We start from the raw sequence: 17,596 nt of genomic DNA, 5'->3' as shown, positions 1-17,596 counted from the left end.
AATGAAGATCAAGTTCTTTGTTTGTAATACGTAGATGTGGAAGATCAAGTTGTGTGTTTCTAATACGTAGATGTGGAATATCAAGTTGTGTGTTTCTAATAACTTGATGTGGAATATCAAGTTGTGTGTTTCTAATACGTAGATATGGAAGATCAAGTTGTGTGTTTCTAATAATTTGATGTGGAATATCAAGTTGTGTGTTTCTAATAACTTGATGTGGAATATCAAGTTGTGTGTTTCTAATACGTAGATGTGGAAGATCAAGTTGTGTGTTTCTAATAAATTGATATGGAAGAACAAGTTCTATATCTCTAATACCTAGATGTAGAAGATGAAGATAAGTGTGTGTAATACGTAGATGTAGAAAATCAAGTTCTATGTTTGTAATATTTGAGTTAGAAGGTCATATTGTGTGTCTGTAATATGTCTATGTAGAAATCAAGCTGTGTGTCTGTAATACGTATGTGTAGAATATCAAGTTGTGTGTATGTAATACGCAGATGTAGAAGATTAAGTTGTGTGTATCTAATACGTTGAAAGTAGCTGATACAAATAATAATGTATTTCAGAACGGCTGATATGGGTATTAACACTTATTGACCTAGGTGATCTTCGTGTTAAAAAAAAAAAGTTTGCCACTGACCGTTGCCGGATACGTGTTTTAGGGATGAAAGTATAAACTGGTACTGGATTGTAGGGGGCGTTGCAGATGGATGTTAGGTTATTAATTAGTATAGATATAAAGGTGTTCCTTTATATTGGTTTAATTTTGGTTTTAGTTGCTGTTTAAGTAGCGCTTCTTTGATCTTGCGTTTGTTTATATTTGTTTCCTTACTTAATATCTGGGTGTTTTCTATGATTATGTTGTTTATTTGATTTGCAGTGTTAAAAAACATGAAGGTGTTTTTTGTGTTCTTTGAATCTTGTTGAATCCATTTTTCTGCTTGTTTCTCCAATATAGAAGTTGTGGTAGTTGTTGCACTGTTATTTTACAAATTATTTGGTGTTGTGTTTGTCAGTGTAGTGTTTACTTTAGTTTTGTACCTGGTTTTTTCCAAATGTTGGCTTTTTTTCGCTGATGTCAGGAACACATAGTATGCAACAGTATAATGTTTTTAGTTTATAGTATCTTGAGATTTATTGTTGTTTGTTTGTTGTTGGTCTAAGTGTGTGCGTATAACTTTTCACGGTATTTGAGGGAATTTGTTGATGTTGATGAAGTGATGTTTTATTTTGTTGATTACATTGTTAATTTTGTCGGATGAACATAGTTTTGTGGCTGTGTTTATTTGGTTTCTTTTTTCCTGTGCTGAGTCCCAGGGAATGTATAATCCAGTATGGGTGATATTTCTTTGGATTTATGTTTTGAATTGTATATCAGTTATAGTATCTTGAGGTTAAGAAATGCTATTTGGTTTGTTTTCTTTCTTGTTCACAGGTGAACTTAATGTTAGGGTGTATAGAGTTAACGTGGTTGAGAAAACCAAGTGTTTGTTCTGTAGATGTGAATCCATCAATTGTACCAGTATTGTGGTAGGTGGAAGACTGAATAGATGAAAATAAAGCTTCTCAGTGAGTTTCAAACGTGTAATTGTTCGTCAGTGTATATCTAATGTATTAATAAATAAATGGTCAAGTTAATGTGTGTTGGTCTGTCTCTGATGTGTGAGAATTATTTTATCATTTATGTTCACCATTGTATCTCTAATGTGTTCATAAGTAGAAGATAAAGTTAAATATTGATTAGTGTGTTTCTAATGTGTTCACAAGTAGAAGATAAAGTTAATGTTCATTAGTGTATCTCCAATGTGGTCATAAGTAGAAGATAAAGTTAAATATTGATTAGTGTGTTTCTAATGCGTGACAGCGCTATTTACGAACTTAATGTTTATCAGTGTTACTGTGATGTGTAAAAGTAGTTAATCAATATAATATTCGTCATTGAGTTTAAAATGTGTGAAACATGGAATACAGAAGTATTATTAATGAGTGTGTCTCTAATGCGTAGAATATTTGGTCAATTTATTGTTCATCAGTGCATCTCCAATGCGTTAATGAGTAGAATGTCAAATTAACTTTCATTAGTGTGTCTTTAATGCGCAAACGTAGTAGATGCAGTTAATGCTCATTAGTGAATTTCAAATTGTTAGAATATAGAAGATGAAAATAATATTCACTGGAGCGTCTCTATGCGTAAAAACATCGAAGTTTAAATTATTGTTCATCAGTGTATAGAAAGCGCGTAAAAAGGTAGTTCATTTAATGTTCCTGAGTGAATTTCAAATGTGTAAAAAGTAAAAGATCAAGTTAACGTTCATTAGTGAATCAATAATGCCTAAAAATTATTTGATCAACCTAATGTTCATCCATGTCTCTCTGATGCATGGATAAATAGAAGATAAAATTAAGGTGTTTTTAATGGACAAAAATAAGTTTTTCAAATTAATATTCTTCAGTGTGTATATAATGCAATAATAAGTAGATCTAGTTAATGTTTCTATAATGCATAAAAAATAACTGATCAACTTAATGCCATAATAAGAAGATTAATATAATAATGCGTAACAATTATATGATAAACTTAATCTTTTTCACCGAGTTTAAAATTTTTAAAAAGTAGACGATCATGTATTTGTTCTTCAATGTGTCTCTAACGTTTTTGATCAATTTTGATCAATCCCACTATTCGTTGGTAAAAGAGTTAGAATCACAAAGGCAAATGTGTTGTACCATTAAATATTTGTTTATGTTTGTGTTGTAATTAAGAAAGTAATAAATAAATAATTTCATATAGATATTACTGTTATACACTCTTCGTACTTGGTTGTTTTGAATTTCGTACGAAAGTGCACGCGAGCTATCTGCGCTAGATGTCCCTAATTTAACTGTAATAGACTAGATAGAACGTAGCTAGTCAACATCACCCGTCGTCTACTCTTTTACTAACGAACAGTGGGTTTGGCCGTCATATTATCGTAAGCATGTTCGATACCGAGGATTTGAGCACACGATCTACAGATTGCGAGTCGCCTTAACCACAACGCTAGGCTAGTATAGACAATGATTTCGAGATATTTGTATTCAAAATTGTGAATTGAAAATTCGTTGTCTGTCAAAAATATTGTAGCTAATTTGAAGATAATTAACATCATATATATGTTTTGTAGCTATAAAGCTGGTTTCATTAATAAACATTTAGCCTGCTTGATATTTAAATGTTCGAACGTGCAGGTTGTAATATTATCCATACAGAGCAAGTTTATACACTCAATGACAATGACGCCCTCTATCAATGTTTGTTGCTTAGTGACCTAGGAACATGTAGTTTTTCATTATTTGTATCGTGTATAGCTTCTTCTTTAAGGGTAACAACTACAAAAAAAAAGTGTTTTTGGCAAAATAATAAGCAAAATTAGTTGGTTGGTTTTTGAATTTTGTGCAAAACTATCTGTGCTAGCCGTCCCTAATTTTGCAGTGTAAGAGTAGAGGGAAGGCAGCTAGTCATCACCACCCACCGCCAACTCTTGAGCTACGCTTTTACCAACGAATAGTGGGATTGATCGTCACATTATAATGCCTCCACGGCTAAAAGGGCGAGCATGTTGGGTACGACGGGGATTCGAACCCGACCCTCGGATTGCGAGTCGAATGCCTTAACCTACCATATCTTATAGTCAAGTAGTTTCGGTAAATGGGTTATCATGATTAGGGCAAAATTCTACAGTGATAAGGATAACAGTTTATCGAAACTGGTTGGCTGTAAGTTATATTAAATAATTTCGCATACTATTGTACCAAAATCGTCGGTTTTTTTGTAATTGTTTCTCTTAATATACCAGCACAACATGACTTTAAAATAATTATAATTTCATCTTTATAACCACAATTAGTCAGATGTTGTTTTTATGTACAGAAATTGTCATATTTAAATCCATTATCTGAAAGGGCGCAAAACAAATTCATATATAAGAAGCCTATATCACGTTTGCTGTTAATTATATGACACCAAAACTTTATTTACTTTACTGTCTGTAACACAATGTCACGCTTCCCAACATTTTGAAGAAAGAAAGAGGTAAGTCAGTGCATGTTCTCTGGATAAAACATGGCGAAATGGTACAACTTCCTACATTCTAGAACGCCGAATAACTACGAACAACATTGCTAAGGTAGTTCCAGTTAACTACAATGTACCTCTTCTATCATTAAAAGAAGCACTTTATAACATACACATTAAAATACAAATTGACAGATATGTTGTAACACATATGGTATAAGCAGTACATCTACTGGAATATGTTGTCTGGGTGGGTAAGGTTGATAAATCTAAAGAACCTCTCTTGTTGTTTCCAGTCGTTTTACGGCAGCGGAAAAACTTGTTGAGAATTACTTTAGTTACCACTAGAACAAATAATTCATAAGTTCGCTGGGGGATAGAAAATTGCCAGGCATAATGTTCAGGGTGATTTAAACTAAATCGTACAAGAAATGTTTGTTTTGAAATTTCGCACAAAGCTACTCGAGGGCTATCTGTCCCTAATTTAGCAGTGTAAGACTAGAGGGAAGGCAGCTAGTCATCACCACCCACCGCCAACTCTTGGGCTACTCTTTTACCAACGAATAGTGGGATTGACCGTCACATTATAACGCCCCCACGGCTGGGAGGGCGAGCATGTTTGGCGCGACCCGGGCGCGAACTCGCGGCCCTCAGATTACGAAGCGCATGCCTTAACGCGCTAGGTCATGCCAGGTCTTCCGTATAAGAAAGACAGTTTGTATGTTTGTTTTGTTTAGGGAAACAATATTAAAGCTATCTACGACCATCTCTAATTTTGAACTTCCGCTTAGAAGGAAGGAAGCTGGTTGGCAGACTCGCCGCAAACTCTTAAGGCATACTTTTTCCAACAAACAGTGGACTTGAAAAATACTTTATAACGTGTGAAAATGTGTGAAGTCGGTTTTCGATCCTACGACCTCCAAATTGCGGTTCGAACGCCCTAATCACCAGCACATTGAAAGAGATGTATTGATACATTGCAACATTGAAATTGGTGAAACGATGCCGATTAATGGCTATAATTCAGACACAGGTCTTAACTAGGCCTAACATGGCTGGATGGTTAAGATACTTGATTCGCAGCTCGCGTGTCGTGAATTCGATTCTTTCACCGAACATGTTCGCCTTTTCAGCCGTGGGGAGTTATAATGAGATGGTCGACCCTACTATTCGTTGATAAAGAGAAGCCCAAGAGTTGACAGTGAATGGTGCTGACTAGCTGTCTTCCCTCTAGTCTATCATTTCAAAATTAGTAAAGGAAAACACAGATTGTCCTCGAGTGCGGAATTTAACAAATAAATAAGCAAACTAAAACTGATTTCATTCTTAAAAACTGAAATAATTTATACCACTGATAATTTAATAAACTGTATTTTCGAACATGCAAATTTAATCTAGCTAACTAGTTCACATTGATTTTAAAAACTAAATACTTAAGTCTAACGGTTTATTTTCGATACATTTGAGAGTTGGAACTACAACATACATGAATAATTTATAGGGATATATATATGAGATAATTACCATTAAGTTTAGAACAATTCTCACTTGCAGTTATGATTAACTTGCATATTATGATTAACGAAATTTACTGATATTTCACATTTTCACCTAAAAAGGAATAAATCTGAAATTAATGGGTTAAGCACATTTACTTAACTCTTACCTTTAAGGTCTTGAATAAAGTGAGAAGTTTAAACAATATTTTGTTGTGTGTCCCCGTGACTGTGATAAGTGTAGGTAAGGATTCCATATTCAACATTGATCGTCCAAGAAACCCTTTCAAGGTGATTCCGCCTAATACGATTAAAGACCCTGGAATTAATCAATTAATTACTAATTGACCTACTGACCCTTCAGCAAGGTTTGTCTAGTATAAGTATAGACTATGTATAATCTATCATTCATACTGTTCACCCTCTGTCTCTGACGCACATGCGAAGACTCTTTGGTTAATTTTCACTTTGGTAGAAAATAATCGATAGAGAATATAGAACATGCATACTTCAAAGTTAGTGATATTTTCTCTTTTATATGATACTGTGTTGTAAAGAAACAAACTAGAATAATAAGTACAATTTTAAATAGTTGTAAGTATCAAACACTGCACCCTTACCTCCTTCAAATCTGTTGTTTGAGGAAATTACGTTTTCGGCGAATTTCACACGAAAGGCTAGCACACTTGATTGAAAGCACTCACATTGGTAAACTATATCTTAAAGGGATTTCGGAACAACATGGAGAAGAGGAGTTTCAAACAATAAACTGTTCACGCTTCGTTTCGAAACAACAGAATTTAGTCACGCAACAATTATTGATAAAACACAGTTCTAGTTATTTCCCTCATATATTGAAGAAAGGAAACCAGGAACGCGGTAAAGAAAATTTCTATTTCTTGATTGAAAAAAAACGAAAATTAAACATTTGTTAATAATAGGAACGCGTGATCATTTAATATGAGTTTTACAGTTTTATTGTATATACGACTTATTAGTTCTGAATGCTTTGTGAGTGCAAGTCATGTAAGTAATATGTAAAATTAGATATATCTACGAACAGAAAGATATTATATTAATCTTATGATAATTTAAACCCGCCAAAGAAAGGAAAGAAAAAGTTCGTGCAAATTCTTATTCTACATTAAAACGTTAAAAGTGTCATTACTCTGTTATTAAAGGTATCACAAATTATCATTTGTATTCTGTGATTATTCTTCTACACGTTTGTAGAAGGAATAAATGTCAATGTATCAAGTTAATCTAAAAACTGTCTCTAAGAACGCTGTAACCGTATGAAACGTTTCCACGCTAATTCATTTACTTTCGTATAACATGTGAAAATAAACATAGAGTTTAGACAGATTTCAGTACAAATCCTAATTTTACGTAAGTAACATTAAAAGTTTTCTTTTGCTATTTATGTAATTGATAAATCTATTTTATAATTAAATAGCAATTTTGATAAGATTTCTGACATTTTAAAAACAGATGTCTTTCTTTTCTATCCCAAGAAAACACAAAAAGAAACAAATTTGAAGAAAAACATCGCATCTAAACAATAAAACCTTAGATTATTTTTGTATGAATTTTTCTGAGAAGTCGCTCTCCAATGGCTCAACGGTATGTCTGCGAACGTAAAACGCTAAAACCGGGTTTCGATAACCGTGGCGGGCAGAGCTCAGCTAGCCCTTTGTGTAGCTTTGTGCTTAATTACAAACAACAACTAGGAAGTTATAAGAAAATGATTAAAAAGTGATAAGTTACATAACAATAAATCCAGTAACCTGCGCACTCGAATTAAAAAGTGATAAGTTACATAACAATAAATCCAGTAACCTGCGCACTCGAATTAAAAAGTGATAAGTTACATAACAATAAATCCAGTAACCTGCGCACTCGAAGTAAAAAGTGATAAGTTACATAACAATGAATCCAGTAACCTGCGCACTCGAATTATGAAGTTTCTTATTTAATCTCACTCTTTTTCTATAGTTTCTTCTTACGTATCCCCACCCAGTGACACAAAGGAAGTATAAGGCTAGAAGTTGGCTTTCGACATTTGTGGTGAGCTACACAATGGGCTCTGGCCAACACGGTGAGTCGAATCATAAGTTTAGCATTATAAGTTCGGAACTTACTCCTTACCCATAAGGGGGGACTAATGATAGAGTGCAACTTTTAGAACAAGAAATCTAAAATAATCTTGACTCTTGTGCTTTATTCACCAAATTTTACTCACTTGATTCTTGGGATGGGGTTATAAAACCTTTATATAAAATGTGAGCAAAATCAGATGAAACATTTTAGAGTTATATTGTTCACATACACGTGCACGGATGGAATGAAACAATATCCTCGCTGGAGCAGTTAAAGAAAGCACGAACACGCCACTTTTAATTTTATGATATATTTAGATAATTTAACTTGTTTTATTAGGAAGGAAACTGAAACTTTACAAAGACTTTTGCTGTTTAATATTGTCCCGATTTTGTATTTTTTATGACGTATGCATCAGATAACTATCAGATAACTATTTCTGTGAGCAACATATGTTACCACTAACTACAAAATATCTTATGTATGATTAAATCTAACATGTTTTATTAATTTTATAAACCGGCTGGGTCTTCAATGTATCCAAAAAAACCTACTTTTCCTGTTGCAGTAAAAGGTGATTTTTGTTTAGTTAAGGTACGGCTACATTTTCAGTTTATTGTAAGTGAAAGTGGAAAACCCCTTAGGATGAATTGGACCTTATAGGAGGTTCTAGGAGTTGTCAGTGAAAATCTGGTTAGATAAATGTCATAAAACTATCAATTACGACCTTTCTATCTAAGGTTGGGTTTCTGCATAAATTCCAAGCAACTTTTCTTGACAAAGATAAGGATAAACTCTGAAAAAAACGTAACTTTGTTTCAAGTTTTCTTACAATCCTAATATCTACTACAGCTTTCTAACGTTGCTTTCATCATCAGCAAGTCACATTAAAATAAAAGGAAAGCTAGGATTTCTTAGTTCTATGTCTCCACATGTAACCAATCGAGTATAAAACCCATTAATCAAAGAAAGGTAAAACATTATTTACCAAATCATGCAGGTATGAAAGTAGACTAGTCTCGGGCCAAATTACGATTTTTTTTTTGTTTTTTGGAATTTCGCACAAAGCTACTCGAGGGCTATCTGTGCTAGCCGTCCCTAATTTAGTAGTGTACGACTAGAGGGAAGGCAGCTAGCCATCACCACCCACCGCCAACTCTTGGGGTACTCTTTTACCAACGAATAGTGGAATTGATTGTCACATTATAACGCCCCCACGGCTGGGAGGGTGAGCATGTTTGGCGCGACTCGGGCGCGAACCCGCGACCCTCAGATTACGAAGCGCACGCCTTAACGCGCTAGGGCATGCCAGGCCCGCCAAATTGCGAACTTATCAGCTACCAACCCTAAGAGAAAAACTAACACAGTTCAACGATAAGAGCATTATGTACATTAAAGAACTTGTAATTAAGTATAAAAACCTTAAATAACATTTTGAAAAATTGTGTCAATAAATATGAATGAATATATAGTATGTTATTTGATGTTTGTTTGTGATCTCTGTATATCACAACTATAGATGTAGAGATACTTAATGTTATTCAACGTTTCTTATGCAATTTTAAGAGAGAAGAAAAAATGAAGAAACATGAGCCTTTCTTTGACTTCAAATTTATTAAATGTCGTGTTGTGGTATTAACTAAACACGCTATGCGTCTGTGTATTATTACTGCAGACCTAGCATACGGCACATTCTGTATCGATTACACAAGTGTAGTTAAAACGTTCAGCCTTAGTTACATTAAAAACAGCAATATAGCATTTCAGATTGATATTTACTGATTTGATGCGTATTATTGTGAACACTTCTCTGATTTTTTCTGATCAATTACTATTAAGCGTTTCAAATGTTAAGGCACACAAGGTACTATTGTGAACACACCTATAATTTTTCTAACTAACTAATATCAAAAGTTTTAGCTGTTAAGTAACACTATTTCTTAATTATTTAGGAAATTAGAAAGAGTATTATCAGGACTACGACTATTGGATTTAATTGTAATGAGCAAAAAAATTTCAGCCCTTGGTTTCTGCAGACGAAGAACTGGCTTCTGTGTCAGATAATATTTCTGTAAAGGTTTTGAATGAGGTCAAAGATTGGATATGTGAGCCACTTACTACTGGCAGAAAGGAAAGTGAAAGAGAACAGAAAAATTTTCGAAAATATGGCAAAAGATGCTTTCCAAAGTCATTTAAAAAGTTTAGAGTTTTATTGTATAGTCAACGTGATTTCACTAAGAAAAACTCTTGTTGTAAAATCTTTTAATATTCTTTAAAAAGGTTTCTGGTTATGTACATGAGGGTAAGAGTGTAGATTTGACGTATCTAGATTTTTAGAAAGCATTTGAAAGGTTTGTAAAAATATCTCTACAGATGTGGGGGATAAGTTAGCAAATTAGATAAAAGAGTGGTTGGGTGAAAGAAAGCAGAGAAATGTTACAAATGGAGTTCAGTCAAACTGGATTAATGTCATAAGTGATGTACCTCAGGTGGTTCAGTCTTAGGACCTTTTCTCGTTTTGATTTACATCAATGACATAGATGAAGGAATAGTAAATAAATTACTTAAATTTGCTGGTGTTGCTAGCTGTGAAGAGAGTGCTGCTGCTTTACAAAAGGATTCAGATCATTTAGTAAGTTGGGCAAATAAATGGTAGATGGGTTATAATTATAATAAATGCCAGATAATATATACGGGTTATCATAATTTGAATTACAAATATAATTTCGATGGAAATAACCTTAACAGTGACATGAAAGAAATGGATCTTCGTGTAATAGTTGATCAGTCTCTAAATTTATTAAATTAGTATGTTGTTGATAGTGTTAGGACAATTAGGATGTTAGGTTGAATGTACAGAAATGTTAAATACAAGTGTAAAGAGGTTATAATTTCATTATCTGGGTAATTGGTTAGGCCATTTTGCAATATTATGTTCATTCTTTGGCTCCTTACTTTAGAAGAGACACTGAAGTGTTAGAAAGGGTTCAGAAAAATATTACTAGAATAGTGCTTGAGATGTGGAGACTGTCATACAAGGAGAGGTTAAAATCTCTCATTCTGTTTTTTTCGTGAAAAAAGAAGTGTTAGGGTGGTTCTGATTGAGGTATTTAAGATTTTAAAGGGAATTGATAGTGTTGATACATCATCTTTCTTAATATTTCACTGTGAGAATACTAGGACTAGGGGACACAAATATAATTTTCGTCAGGGTAGGAGTCAAATTCAGATAAGGCAGTTATATTTTTCTAACAGGATGGTCGTTTTTTGAAATGGTTTGATTTGTTTTGAATTTTGCGCAAAGCTACACGATGGCTAAATGCGCTAGCCATTCCTAATTTAGCAGTGTAAGAATAGAGGGAAGGCAGCTAGTCATCACCACCCACAGCCAACTCTTGGGCTACTCTTTTACCAACGAATAGTGGGACTGACCGTCACATTATAACGCCCCCACGGCTGAAAAGGTGAGCATGTTTGGTGTGACAGGGATTCAAACTCGTGACTCTCGGATTACGAGTCGAGTGCCTTAACCACCTGGCCATGCCGAGCTCTTGAAATGGATTGTTTTTGGATATTACAGAGACAGTAAAATTAAGTGTGTTTAAAAGAAAGCTTGATAAGTAAATTAATGACAGGGACCGGTTTACAATTTTACATGTAATTAATTTTCAATTTATTTATTAAGTTTAGATGATCAAACAGCCAAAATAGACCCATAGGTATATGCCGTTATAATTTGATTTTAACGTCAAATCAGGTCTAAAACGAAAATAGACTAAAACTGTGTTTATTCGTTTGTTACTTCTCGGGTCCGGCATGGCCCAGTGGTTAAAGCACATGATTCGTTATCGGAGGGTCGTGGGATAGAATCCCAGTCCCATCAAACATGCTAGCTTTTTCAGCCATGAGGTCGTTATAAAGTAACGATAAAATCCCACTATTTGTAGGTAAAAGTTGGCGGCGGTTGGTGATGACTAGCTGCCTTCCCTGTGGTCTTACTCTGCTAAATTAGGGACGGCTAGCACAGATAGCTTTGCGCGGAATTCCAAACAAACTTCTTCTTTTGCTGCTCGCTTTCAATTAAATAGTTTAGTTTTCAGAATCATCTTTATTTATAAACTAGCGGGAAATATCGTGTTATCTAGGCTATGTATACTTTATACACACCCGAGTATAATTTAGGGCACAAAACTAAGACGCTGGAAGTTGACTCATTGTACTTCACTTATTTAGTGAGAATATTGTATGGTTGAGTTTTAAAATGGGGTTTATATGCATGTTGCCATTTTCGTGTTGAACGTATTTAGCCTACATACGGATGCGAGTTGGGCCTGTGTTAGAGCTATGAATCCGGAGCAAGGTGCGTTATCAGAGTTATAGTCAATTCCGTTACTTATATGGTGGGTAGTAGGGTGATGCTGACTGAACGTTTTCCTTCTGGATCGGGATTATGAACGGTGGTACTTGCTTTGTCATAAATATAAATATGTATTAGCCTAAATACGATAGTGACAAAGTTTTAAATTTATATTTTTCACATTTTCACAACGTTTGTGAGTTTATTCGTCCAAGTGAAGAGGTCGCTCCTACAAAAGCTGTAAAAATGAAACATTGTATAAATTTATTTTTCTAGAATAAGTAGTTATTTAATTAAATTAATCAGTTAAAAATCAATCAGTTTATAATTCGAAGTCTCAATAAATAAAGACGTAAAATATATTAATACTCCAAAAATGTCACCGAAGTTCCAGGTATGTAGCTTTCATGCTAATTTATAACATGTCTGCCTCTTCCCATGCTCTCTCTCCCTATTTACATATATTAACCTTTGAATTATTGACAATTTTTCCTTTGACTTTCGCGTTTCGACAGTAAATTTATATTTCGCTGCTTAAGACGAAGATTAATGCGAATTTATTCCTAAATGAGCATTAACCATTCTTCATTAATTTAGAGCATTAAAGGGATGATAGAATGTGATAAACTGGGAGATAAAATAGCAAAACCAGCTTTACATTAAAGAAGAATGAAAGAAGAGATGATATTCCATTACCAATTACAGCTCTTTGTTCCTCACGTGTCACGACAATGACTTGTTTCCGCATCATGATGGAACATACTTCGATGATCAGCCCAAGAAGATAATACAACTGTGACCCACTGATCCATTGTCAATTTATCTCTTACATAAGAGGCGATTAGCGAAAGGAAGACGTGGATTGGACTGAGGGAAGTAGAGCGTAATAGAGAGAAAGGATAAAGCATACATATTACCAATAGGGAGAGGTCGACACAAAATGACAAAAAGGTTGAAGTACAGTAACTGCAAAACTCATAAACAAAAAAAAAATTTAAAAACAGAATCGCTGTAGTAATAAATAAAATGTTAACGCAAGGCATTAAAAGAAAATAATGTGAAAAACGCAATTATAAACACAATTATAAATGATGAACAAAGTTGACTAAGAAACTGAGCTGTGGATAAAGAAACAGAAACTTAAAGCGCTGAAGTATTTCCACCATGAGATTAAACAAGTTAAAAAACGGGTTACGTGTGTGTAGTCGTCCCTGACATTGAACCAGTGTACTAGATGGAAGGAAGCTAACTAACAGTGCCCACTGCTTACCATTAGACTATTCTAATCGAATATTGTAACTTGAATGTCTTGTTTATGACCCATCAACGGCCCTAATGTGTTGGGCGTATTTTTGAGACAACGGGACATTAACTGTTGACCCTCTGATTCACAGACCACATCTGATCAGTAAAAATAAAAATGTAAAAAGACGGAAACCCAAATTATTAAAAGTGTCAACAGTAAAAATTGAACAACGGAAAACAAATATAACCTGGAGATAAAAAAATATATAAAACCAGTATTAAACCAGAGACTGAAGATAGAACAGAGACTTGGTACTAAAGACTTTCCATGTAAAAATTCTACTTCGGTACTTGTCAATATCACTAAGCCCAATCCTGTTAGATGCTCATAGGTTGAGGGCTGAAGACACTCTGGTGACCAAGAACGGAGTGATCTTAGATGAATTTTGCAATTTGCCTGTTATAATTCAGACTATTCATCATTAACTGTGATTATTATCCTCGAGTTTTAGCAACTCCTTTGTAACTGGAACTTGACAAACATCAACAAGAAAAACTAAAGAGAAAGAGAGAGAGAAAAATGGTGTGAATGAATAATGAGCGGTAATACAAAGAGAAGATAGAGGTTATACACAGTAAAAAATAACAATAACGACATCAGTGAAAGCTTGATAGAATAAAATAAACAAAGAAAAACAAAGTGTTGTTAAAATATAGGAAACAGAGAAAACCGTAAATAAACTGATACAAAAATAAAAACACGCAATCAAAGAGAGAGACATGAATTCAGAACAAGAGCAATTGATATTAGCGAAGCATTTATATTTACAAAACAAAATTGTAATTATATCTATATTGATTTGTATATTTAAAAAGGTGCAAAAACATATCACATATTTAGAGTTGTAAATGTCCCTCGGTGGATCAGTAGAAACTGACGGATTTACAACGCTTAAGTTCAGTGGTCGATTCCCTTTAGTGAATAGAGCTCAGACAGCCCAATGTTGGCAAAAATAAATAGGAATAGTAAATTCTGTTATTACGATAAAACAAAAATTAAGTTTTTAATTATTACAGAATTCTTTAAGACAATAGTTCTTTGCTTCCTGCTAAATTTTTGAAGTCCGAGGAAGCACTTCTTCAACTATCTTTACATTGGTTCGTGGAAAATACACGTTCAAGTTAGTGTCACTTTTTATTGCACGTCATAGATGCTAAAACACACTGGAAGTAGAAATTTCTGTTTCTGATGGAAGAATAAAAAATAATTTTAAAGCAACAGAACTATAAACTTATTTGATTTACTAGGGAAAAAAAATTCAAAGATCCAAGAAAAAAAAATATAAGGCTTTGTTAGGATGAAAATCAATTAAAGACACCATAGAAAAAAAATAACAATGGATTCATCAGGGAACACGATCATTTAAAGACATCAGATATAAAAATGAATGGAGTTGTTAGGAAACACGATCATTTAAAGGCATCTTATATAAAAATGCATGGATTTGTCAGGAAACACGATCGTTTAGACATTATATTTAAAAAGTATGGATTTGTTAGGAAACACGATCATTTAAAGACACCAATACACAAAAATGTATGGATTTGTTAGTAAACACGATCATTTAAAGACACTAATATACAAAAATGAATGGATTTGTTAGGAAACATGATCATTTAAAGAAACCAATATATAAAAATATATGGATTTGTAATGAAACACGATCATTCATAGAAACCAATATACCAAAAGGTTTGGATTTGTTGCGAAACACGATCATTTAAAGACACCAACATATAAAAATGTATGGATTTGTTAGGAAACATTATCATTTAAAGACACCAAAACATAAAATGTATGAATTTGTTAGGAAACACAATCATTTAGACACCATATTTAAAAAGTATGGATTTGTTAGGAAACACGATCATTTAAAAACACCAAAACATAAAAATATGTGGATATGTTAGGAAAAACGATCATTTAAAGACACCAATAAACAAAAATGTATGGATTTGTTCGAAAATATGATAATTTAAAGATACCAATACATAAAATGTATGGATTTGTTAAAAAACACGACAATCGAGATACCATATTTAAAAAGTATGGATTTGTTAGGAAACACGATGATTTGAAAACACCAATATATAAAAATGAGTGGATATGCTACGTAACACGATCATTCAGACACCATATTTAAAAACTATGGATTTGTTAGAAAACACGATCATTTAGAGACACCAATATATAAAAATGTATGGATTTGTTAGGAAATACGACCATGTATTGGCATTTTACATAAAAAGGTATGGATTTGTCAAAAACACGATCATTCAGACACCATATTTAAAAAGTATGGATTTGTTAGGAAACAGGATCATTTAAAGACACCAATATATAAAGATATATGGATTTGTTAGGAATTACGAACATTCAGACATCATGTAAAAAATGTATGGATTTGTTAGGAAACACGAGCATTTAAAGACGCCAATATATAAAAATGTATGGGTTGGTTAGGAAACACAATCATTCAGACACCATACATAACAATGTATAAATTTGTTAAAAACACGATCATTAAAGGCATCAATATATAAAATGTATGTATTTTTTTCGAGCACGATCATGCAGACACCATATTTGAAAGTATGGATATGTCGAGAAACACGCTCATTTAGACACCATACTTAAAAAGTATGGATTTGGTAGGAAACACGATTATTTAAAGTCACCAATACACAAAAATGTATGGATTGGTTAAGAAACACGATACTTTATATACTTCAATACACAGAAATGTATGGATTTGTTAGGAAACACGATCATTCATACAAAATATTTAAAAGGTATGTATTTGTTAAGAAACACGATAATTTAAAGACACCAATAAACAAAAATGTACGGATTTGAGAGGAAAGGCGATCATTTAAAAATACGAATATATAAAAATATATGGTAATGTTAGGAAACACGATCATTTGAAATAACAAATATATAAAAATATATTGATTTTTTATGAAACACGACCATTTAAAGGCATCTTATATTTTGGGTAAAAGATCGTTTAGACACTATATGTAAGAAATATGGATTTGTTAGGAAAATCGATAATTTGAAGTTACGAATATACAAAAATGTATAGAGATATTAGGAAACACGATGATTTAAAGACACCAATATATAAAAAAATATGGATTTGTTAGAAATTACGAACATTCAGACATGATGTATAAAATGGGTGGATTTGTTAGGAAACACAATCATTGAGACACGATATGTAAAAAATGTATGAATTTGTTAGGAAAACAAATCATTGAGACACAATATATAAAAAATGTATGGATTTGTGAGAAAAGACGATCATTTGGACACCATATTTAAAGAAAGTGTGGATTTGTTAGAGAACTCGATCATTTAAAGACACGAATATATAAAAAATGTATGGTTTTGTTAGGAAACACGATCATTAAAATACACTAATATATAAAAAAATTATGGCGTTGTTAGGAATTACGATCATTCAGATACCATGTAAGAAAATTTATGAATTTGTGAGAAAACACGATCATTTAAAGACACCGATACATAAAAATGTATGGATTTGTTAGGAAACACGATCATTTAAAGACACCAAAATAAAAAAATGTATGGATATCTTAGGAAACACAATCATTCAGACACCATATTTAAAAGTATAGATTTGTCAGGAAACGCTATCATTTAAAGACATCTAAATATAAAAATGTATACATTTGTGAAAAATCGCGATAATTTAAAGAAACCAATATACAAAAAGGTATGGATTTGTTGGGAAACACAATCATTCAGACACCATATTTAAAAGTATGGATTTGTCAGGAAACACAATCATTTAAAGACACCAATATATAAAAATGTATGGATTTCCTAGGAAACACGATCATTTAAAGACAGCAATACATAAAATGTATGGATTTGATAGGAAACACGATAACTGAGATGCCATATTTAAAAAGTATGGATTTGTGATGAAACACGATAATTTAAAAACACCAATGTATAAAAATGTATGGATATCTTAGGAAACACGATCATTCAGACACCATTATTAAAAGGTATGGATTTGTTAGGAAACACGACCATTTAAAGACACCAATGTATAAAAATGTATGGGTTTGTTAAGAAACACAATCATTCAGACACCATACATAGATAATGTATGGATATGATGGGAAACACGATCATTTAAAGACACCAATATAAAAAAAATGTACGGATTTTTAGAAACACGATCATTCAGACTCCATATTTAAAAATTATGGATTTGTAAGGAAACATGACCAGAAAAAGACACC

The 17,596-nt window shown here is 32.9% G+C and overlaps 1 protein-coding gene across 6 annotated transcripts in view; it reads right to left on the bottom strand.

Moving 5' to 3' along the window:
- Positions 1 to 17,596, bottom strand: part of LOC143230707 (glucose transporter type 1-like) — a 320,532-nt gene that overhangs the window by 93,479 nt on the left and 209,457 nt on the right. For 2 of the 6 annotated variants that reach the window (XM_076464720.1, XM_076464725.1), the window contains one exon: positions 5,724 to 5,872. The exons of the other annotated variants lie outside the window; for them this stretch is intronic. The gene's annotated coding sequence lies outside the window, so the exon portion shown is untranslated. The remainder of the gene's footprint in view (positions 1 to 5,723; positions 5,873 to 17,596) is intronic. 6 annotated transcript variants of the gene reach the window in all.

Source organism: Tachypleus tridentatus, chromosome 10 (genome assembly GCF_004210375.1).
Source record: "Tachypleus tridentatus isolate NWPU-2018 chromosome 10, ASM421037v1, whole genome shotgun sequence".
NCBI classification, from domain to species: domain Eukaryota; kingdom Metazoa; phylum Arthropoda; class Merostomata; order Xiphosura; family Limulidae; genus Tachypleus; species Tachypleus tridentatus.
Note: the sequence above shows the minus strand (reverse complement) of the source record. Positions and strands in the feature narration are given on the sequence as shown.